General features: G+C 40.1%; 1 non-coding gene across 1 annotated transcript; it reads right to left on the bottom strand.

Annotated features, from left to right (window-relative positions):
- Nucleotides 1-7687: 7687 nt before the first annotated feature.
- Nucleotides 7688-7759, bottom strand: TRNAC-GCA (transfer RNA cysteine (anticodon GCA)). The gene has a single exon. It is a non-coding gene; the product is annotated as a tRNA-Cys (tRNA).
- Nucleotides 7760-8578: the final 819 nt, after the last annotated feature.

Raw genomic sequence — 8578 nt, 5'->3', positions numbered from 1 at the left:
AGTTGCTCAGTCGTGTCTGACTCTGCTACCCCATGGACTGTCCATGGAATTCTCCAGGCAAGAATACTCGAGTATGTTGCCATTCCCTTCTCCAGGGGATCTTCCTGACCCAGGGATCGAACCCTGCTCTCCTACATTGCAGGCAGATTCTTTAGCATCTCAGCCACCATATTAATTATCTAAGTGTTGTCCAATAGAACTTGCAACGAGAATGGAAATAAATGTTCCATATCTGTGCTGCCCAGTACAGTGGTCATTAGCATGTGGCTATTGAGTCCTTGAAATGTTAATGTAACTGAGAGACTGCATTAACTCTTTGACTTTAAATAATTTAAACTTAAATTGCTATACATAGCTTGGCTATCACTGCGGACAGCTCCAGCAATTACATTCTGTGTTTTAAGACAGCAAGGGTTATTCTGGTGTTTTTGTAACACTGTATCCCCAGGACAAATGTACAGTAACCATTCAATGAATATGTAATTGCTTGAACAGTTAATCAGTCTACTATTATTTATTTATTTAGCCCACCAATATTAACTCTCTTGGAAAGTATTTCACAAATTATTCCACAAGGTAATCACTTGATATTCAGGCTGAGGTAGGAGAGTGTAAACAATGAAGGTAATGGGGAAGAGAGCAGGAAGGAGGAGAAGGCAGCTACCTGAGTTCACATTCTGGTGCAGATACTCAGTAGCTATATGACCTTGGGAAAGTCATTTAACCTCATTGAGCCTCAGCTTCCTCATCTGTATAATCTGGACAATAACATCTATCTATCTAGGGTTGTTGTGATGGTGAAATAAAATAATGTATACAAAGCACTATAAATGTAAGTGGTATCTATTATAACTATTTCTATTTATTGGAAGAATAGGATTAGCCAGACAGGGACAGCATAACCCAAGTGACCAACTTTTATACAAAAAGCACAGTCTCTAGTATCTCTCCTGAGAATTCCCTTTGTTTTCTCTATTTTCAACCAAATTCAAATAGGATCCTATATGCCACCCTCCTACTTCCTCTTCTTCATGGGGATAATGACTTAGCCAATACCTAGCCACTAACTTCATGATGTATAGCATCTTATACAGTGATATTTTTTCTACTAATACAGGCTTCCTAAAACCATACAATCTCCTCTCTATCAGCCACTGTTGTAGTACAGCCTGCTCTGAGTATTTATCATGATAATGGGTGCTTCTGTCTTTGGTCCTGCCTCCCCTACCAACACAGACACTGGAAGAGATGGCAGCATTTCAACCCATGATTCTCAGTGTGAGAAACAGCCTTCACAGTTTGGAATTGATAGCTATGGCTCAGGAGAGGAGACTTCTGTCTGAACATCCCATATACAGCTTCTCATAACCAAGGGCAAAGTTGCCATACAATTCATTAACACTGCAAGGACCATTGAGCCTTTCTGTTTCAGGACAAAGTTGAAAATATTTTTAAAAATTGGAAAATGGAATTTGAAGCAAATCAATCCTACTTTTAAAACATTTGGAACCTCATGTACCTAAAATCCAGTCGCTCTCCAGTATACAAATAAATAAAATACACATAACTTATCAACTTCAGGGGCAGGACAATAAAAAAGAAAAACAGGATCTATATGTTAATGAGGTCCTGTCTTAATTAAGCAAAGCACACTATAGCTTCCAGTTTTACTTTTCAAGTGGAGTAAGGAGAGGTCACAGAACATGTTTGTCTATGCTTAAAAAGCCTTTAGAAGCTATTTGATCTGAGCTTCTTTTTTATAGATAAGGAACTGAAATGCAGCGAGGGAACATGACTTTTCCAAGGGCACATAAAAGTGTTAAGACTCAGGCATGAATTTACATACTGGATTTTCCTTTTACTAGGTGAAGTTATTTGACCAGTCCAATCCTTATTTTTCTAAGAATATGGGACAAATAATGATCCTCCACCTTACATGTTTACCATGAGGACTATATAAGAAAACACATAAAACACCTACTTTGTGCTGGACATATACGACAAGTTGAGTAAACTTAGTTTTCTTCTCTTGACCATGTATTATAGTTCTTTTTATTTAGCCATATCTTTATCTGCTTCATGGTAATAACAGCAATAATTGTATCTTTGAGAAAAGAGATGGTGACAAATTTGGTCACCGGAATTTCTCTCAAGAATAACACTGTCTTGGATTGGAAGACTGCCTTAGTAGGTGTTTAAGGCAGAAAGATAGAAAGTGACCCTCCCCACCACTCCCCCTACCTCTTCCCCCTCCAAAAAAAACAACCTGGATAAGTAGGCGGCACCAAGTCTTAGCATGGGCACGTTGTTGCTATGAATGGAATGGGGAAGGAATTTTGTTGATATCTTAGAATATGAGAGAACATGAAAGAAATTGGCCAGCTAGAAAGAGACTTGGGTTCAGAGAACAAGTTAGTGAAACTCCACAGGATTGTGGTAGCTAATACTGTCTGTGGTACATGTTAAAGTCATTTGCATTGCTGTAATGTAAATTATTCTCCATAGCCTCTATAAAATTGCAGTAAATTCTACACTGATAATACTTTACATATGTGGATTATTTGGAGGAGACTTGAATTTTTAGGGATGCAGGGAAAGGTTTTGGACTTCCATAGTCCATGAAATCAGCAAGGATTCATGCTAATTACAACTAAGACTGACTCTGAGGTTGTACCTAACTTTTGAGGCATGAACATCTCATGCATCATAGAATAGGATATTTATTGAATCCATGCCTCTTAGGTGTCCTGTTCCTAATCTAGTTTCCAACGAGATGGGACTCAAGCTCTGAGGACTAAGTGCATCTATATTAGAGGTAAGTAGTCAAAGAACTGAAAGCCAAAGTTTCTTAAGTGCCCCTAAGGAAATGGGCAAAGTGTTATTTCCAAGTATTGGGCACTAGCCCCAGAGAAGGAAGAAGGAGAACAGTGGCCAAATGTCAAATCCAACTTCAATGACCTTTTTAAGAACCAATTCTAGATTAGTCTTGATACCAACTTCTCCCTAAAATAATAAATTCCTCTCTTCCTTGATTTATCTTGAATGTATAGTCCCCATAGCCTCCAGGCTTTCTGGAATTTTCACTGACAATTCCAGATATGCCAAAGATAACTGAGATATTCAATCTCTATTTTCTGCTAACACCTAGGTAGAAAGTCCCTGAAAAGAGAACAAAAACTTGACATGACAAAGATATATGAAAAAGCCCCTCCCCCTTTTTAGTGCCCTGAGGTCCATATTTCAGCAATTCTAAAATTTAATGTATATAAGAATCACCTGAGCTTTCTTGAGCCCCACCACAGAAATTCTGATTCAGTCTGAGATAGTAGTCAGGAAACTGCATTTTTAACAATATCTGTTTTTTTTTAATTATTATTACTTTACAATATTGTATTGGTTTTGCCATACATCAACATGCATCCACCACAGGTGTACATGTGTCCCCCATCCTGAACCCCCTCCCATCTCCCTCCCCGTACCATCCCTCTGGGTCATCCCAGTGCACCAGCCATATTAGTCTGCTAGGGCTGACATAACAAATAACCACAGACTACGTAGCTTAAACAGCAGAAATTCATTCCTCACAGTTCTGACTGAGGGGAGTCTAACAGAACATGTTGGCAAGTTTGATTTCTCCTGACACCTCTCTTTCTCTGGCTTGCAGGTGGTGGTGTCATTTGTGTCCTCAACACGGCCTTTTCTCTGTGCATGGACATCCCTTGTCTCTCTCCCTCTTCATGTAATAATACCAGTTCTATTGGATTAGAGCCCCATCCTCATGACTTCACTTAATGTTAATTGTCTCCTTAAAGGCCCTCTCTCCAAATACAGTCAAATTTAGGGTTAGGACTTTGACATATGAATGGGGTGGGAGGGAACCAACTCAGTTCATAATAGATAGTTTATAAACATGGAGAAATAATGATGGCTGAACTTCAAAATAAAGAATATAGTTAGTTAGAAACAGCTACCCAGAACCCATGGTATACAGATTCTAGGGTAGTTACAGGAGAAACTACAAAATAAAAATGCTCCTGCCTTCATGAAAATTTAAGGTAAAAGGAGAATTTTATAAATACACTCAAGACATTTACAAGTGCCAAATATTTTATTGACTAAAAAGTTCATTTAGGTTTTTTCAGATGATGTTACAGAAAAACCTAAACAAAATTTTGGCCAACCCAATAAATACAGTGACCATATAATTTATCATCTAAATAAGGACACTTGAGAGTAAAACAAGGCAAAAGGTATAAACTGGAATATCCAGGTTAAACCATACCCTCTGGTCATCTGGTAGATACTTTCTCCTTAAATGTTCAGGGACAAAGCCAGCTTTAAAAGGTAGACAGCAGCCCAGTCCATTCACATTTGCTGCACACTTAATAAAATGACTTCCTTCCAGGTGAATTCATCTTATAAAATATAAATAGTAATTGAGAGGGTTATGGGGGTTAGAAGGAAGGGTGTGGTGATGCATGAAACCATTATCACTTATTAATGCCTTAGCTTGAATTAGTATTTTCCATATTATCTTGAGGTCTCAGTTGAGCCCTATTAAAAAGGATGCAGAACAGATATACTTTGATAAAGAAAGGAGGAAAAGGCCATGGATGAGGAAGTGGAGGCTCCAGGAAGTTAAGTGATTTGCCAAAGTTACATAGCTCATAAATGAAGAGGCCGTTTTCTAACCCTGGCCTTCTGTCTCCTATTCTGGTGTTCCTATCTGTCCATTATACTCCAAGATCTTTTGGAAACAATAGCCTTACATGAGTGTGAAGGATTCTGGTAAAGAAGGCTGAGCACTGAAGAATTGATGCTTTTGAACTGTGGTGTTGGAGAAGACTCTTGAGAGTCCCTTGGACTGCAAGGAGATCCAACCAGTCCATTCTGAGGGAGATCAGCCCTGGGATTTCTTTGGAAGGAATGATGCTAAAGCTGAAACTCCAGTACTTTGGCCACCTCATGCAAAGAGTTGACTCATTGGAAAAGACTCTGATGCTGGGAGGGATTGGGGGCAGGAGGAAAAGGGGACAACAGAGGATGAGATGGCTGGATGGCATCACTGACTCAATGGACGTGAGTCTCAGTGAACTCCGGGAGTTGGTGATGGACAGGGAGGCCTGGCCTGCTGCGATTCATGGGGTCACAAAGGGTCGGACATGACTGAGCGACTGATCTGATCTGATCTGAGTGAACAGAATTAAGTCTGGAGCACTTGACATATGTGGTAGAAGAACAACACACCCCCTCACCCTGGCAAAGATGTCCACTTCTCAATCCCCAGAATCTGAGAACGTGCTAGGCAATAATGGAAAAGGGGAACTAAGGCTGAAGATGCTGCTGCTGCTGCTAAGTCACTTCAGTCATGTCTGACTCTGTGCGACCCCATAGACGGCAGCCCACCAGGCTCCCCGTCCCTTGGATTCTCCAGGCAAGAACACTGGAGCGGGTTGCCATTGCCTTCTCCAATGCATGAAAGTGAAAAGTGAAAGTGAAGTCGCTCAGTCGTGTCCGACTCTTAGCGACCTCATGGACTGCAGCCTACCAGGCTCCTCCGTCCATGGGATTTTCCAGGCAAGAGTACTGGAATGGGGTGCCATTGCCTTCTCCTGAGGCTGAAGATGGAATTAATGTTAATAATCATCTAACTTTAAATAGAGATTATCCTCGATTACCTAGATGGGTCCAATCTAATTAAAAGAGCCTTAACACTGGGAAAGGGAGACAGAGGGTAGGTCAGAGTCATCCCCCACGAGAAAGAGTTGACTGGTCATTGCTGGTTTGAAGATGGAGGATGGAGCCACAAGTCAAGCAATGTAGCCTCTAGAAGCTGGAAAAGGAAAGGAAAGAGATTCTGCCTGAGAGCCTCCAGCAAGGAATTCAGATCTGCTGACATCTTGGTTTTTAGCCCAGTGAGATCCATTTTGGTCTTCTGGACTTCAACCTCCAGAATTGTAAGATAATAAATGTATATTATCTGAGCCACTAAGTCTGATAATTTGTTAGAGCAGCAATGGAAAACTAACACAACACAGCAGGAAGAGTGATAAGGTAGGACAGTGGTGGAGGGGGGTGGTGTGCACATGTGTGTGCGCATGTGTGTGTGTGTTTGTGTCTATGATAGAAAGAGACAATACAGAGACCCAACGAATTTGAGGTAATTTATCTGCCACAGCAAACTTTATCTACTTTGCTCTTCTATTTGTGATTTGTACAACAAAAATAATGAGTAGATACTTTAGATAATAGTTTTTAATATATGTAGTCTTGGAGTTTTCTAGTATTCAAAATCTGCATGAATAAATCACTCATTTGATAATGCTGCAATAGGACAGGTGCAGAGTCCATTCCCTTCCCAATACATCTCTCTGGAAAGAAGTAGCATTTTAAAACTAGAACTTGAAAGAGGGTAAATTAAGAGAAGGAAGATTGACATAAAATGTTTCCCTTCCAAACTTTCCTCTGAAAAGAACATGTCTGCCTGCATGACCCAAGGATGATTTTGCCAGTGACTTGCACAAGCATGAAATTCTATTTACTCTGCATTTATTTTTCTATTACTTGACTCCATGGAGAAAGAAGTGTGTTAACCAATTACAGAGGAAGCTGACTCTCAATGTGCTTTTCCCAAATGACAACCAGATCTGTGAATATACTGCAGTCTCAGAGAAGGGCCCTGAGCTGGACTCTTACATAGTACCATTTGTGACAATATCAGAATTCTAATAGTTCTACAATTTTTATTACCTTGAGCACTGTATCAAGAGCAATACTCCATCAACCTTCAAACCAACAGTCTAAAAAAGGATATCTTTTCAATTGAATGTTAAACAATTGGATGACTGGCTCATGTGGCTCAAGATTTTCATCAGTCTCTCACCAAAAAGAATTCAATTCTTTCCAAGAGCTCAGCAGTTAATATACACAGTAGGGAAAGCAATTAGCCAATTCATAAAGTTGGGTTCAGCTGACATGTCTGTTGGAAAGGGAAATTATTTTTTAGCTTATGTAAGAATCTGTAACTCAATTTCAGGCAAGACTAGCATTACAAAGAGTGTTCACCCTTGGCTAGATCATCCTTTTGTCTTAGGGCATTGTGACTCTATGAATATTTCAACCAGGGCCATGAGCACCATCACAACAGGATTAACTTTACAAAAGTCCACCTCTGTAGTGGATTGTAATATCATCTGCCCAGCATAATATTCCTTTCCCCTTTCTTCTTGTAACCAAACCTCCCTTCCTATAGGAAACTCATTCCAAAAAATTTAAGTGAGACCACCATCTCATAATCATCTGCCCCCACCATATCACCTGAGTTGGTATGTAAACCGGAATCACCATGCTTTCCTTGAAACTAACACAACAGTGTAAATCAACTATATGTCAATTTTAAAAATATTAAATGAGGGGACTCCCCCCCCCCAAAAAAAAGGTCCTGGGATGGGTGCTATCAATGAATGTGAAGAAAAATAAGGCAGTAAATACCTCCACTCCACAGACTGACAGTCCACTGAGGGAGAGAGGTATTTACTCAAATAAACCAAAGCAGAGTCTGATAAATGAAAGTGAAGTCATTTAGTCTTGTCCGACTCTTTGCAGGTCACCTATCAGGCTCCTCCGTCCATGGGATTTTCCGAGCAAGAATGCTGGAGTGGATTGCCATTTCCTTCTCCAGGGGATCTTCCCTACCCAGGAATCGAACCTGGGTCTCCCGCATTGCAGGCAGACGCTTTACCGTCTGAGCCACCAGGGAAGCCCAAAAAAACTAAGTGCAACCAATGGGCTATGAGAAAATAAGGGACAAGGGAATTTATCCCAATTGGAGGCCTCTTGAGAGGCTTTCTGAAGTACTTATTAATTGAGAAATGTCTTTGAAGGCAGATAAAATGGAAAATTCCTGGAAAAGAAGCTAGCAGAAGCAAGTGTGCAAGATGGGACAGAGCTGGACCCGTAAGAGAAAGGCAGAGTTGTCTCTTCAGTTTATGATCACCTGACAGTACTGCCATTTATGGCTTGCAATGTTGTGGACGGTGGAAATTGTGTTATATAAAATGAATGGAGAAACTTAAGCTGAGATGAGACTGTGGACAAAAAAGGAGACCAAATATTATTCTGTATTTAAGGGGGAACCATCTTAAGAGGTAAAATGACACAGTCAGATCTATTTTGGGGCTTTTTCCCCCAGAAAGTTAGTCTGGCCCTAATGTAAAGGACAGAAAAAAGAAAGAACAGTTAGGAGTGGGGTATGCAGAAAATGAGAGCCTCAGCCTGAGTCACGGCACCAAGAGTGAGAAGATAATACACCAAAAAAGGAAAAGTCATATGTCTCCTAAATTAACAGCAGTGTGGGGCAAGAGCAGATGATAGTTAAAAATATAACCCTAATTTTCTTCCTCAGAACTTTTAACCTTCCATAGGTTATACTGCCTAGTAAATTAGTAGAGGGAAGAGTGGAGGAAATCCACGAAAATTCCTCCTCATAAAAATAATTCTAAACCACAGAAATGTTAAAACCACAGGAGGAAAAAGGTTGGTTACTTTTAGTACCACATATTTTTTGAAAAGGGGGTTG

This window comes from Bos javanicus, chromosome X (assembly GCF_032452875.1).
Source record: "Bos javanicus breed banteng chromosome X, ARS-OSU_banteng_1.0, whole genome shotgun sequence".
NCBI lineage: Eukaryota > Metazoa > Chordata > Mammalia > Artiodactyla > Bovidae > Bos > Bos javanicus.
The sequence above is the reverse complement of the archived record's forward strand: the minus strand, read 5'-3'. Positions and strand labels throughout refer to the sequence as shown.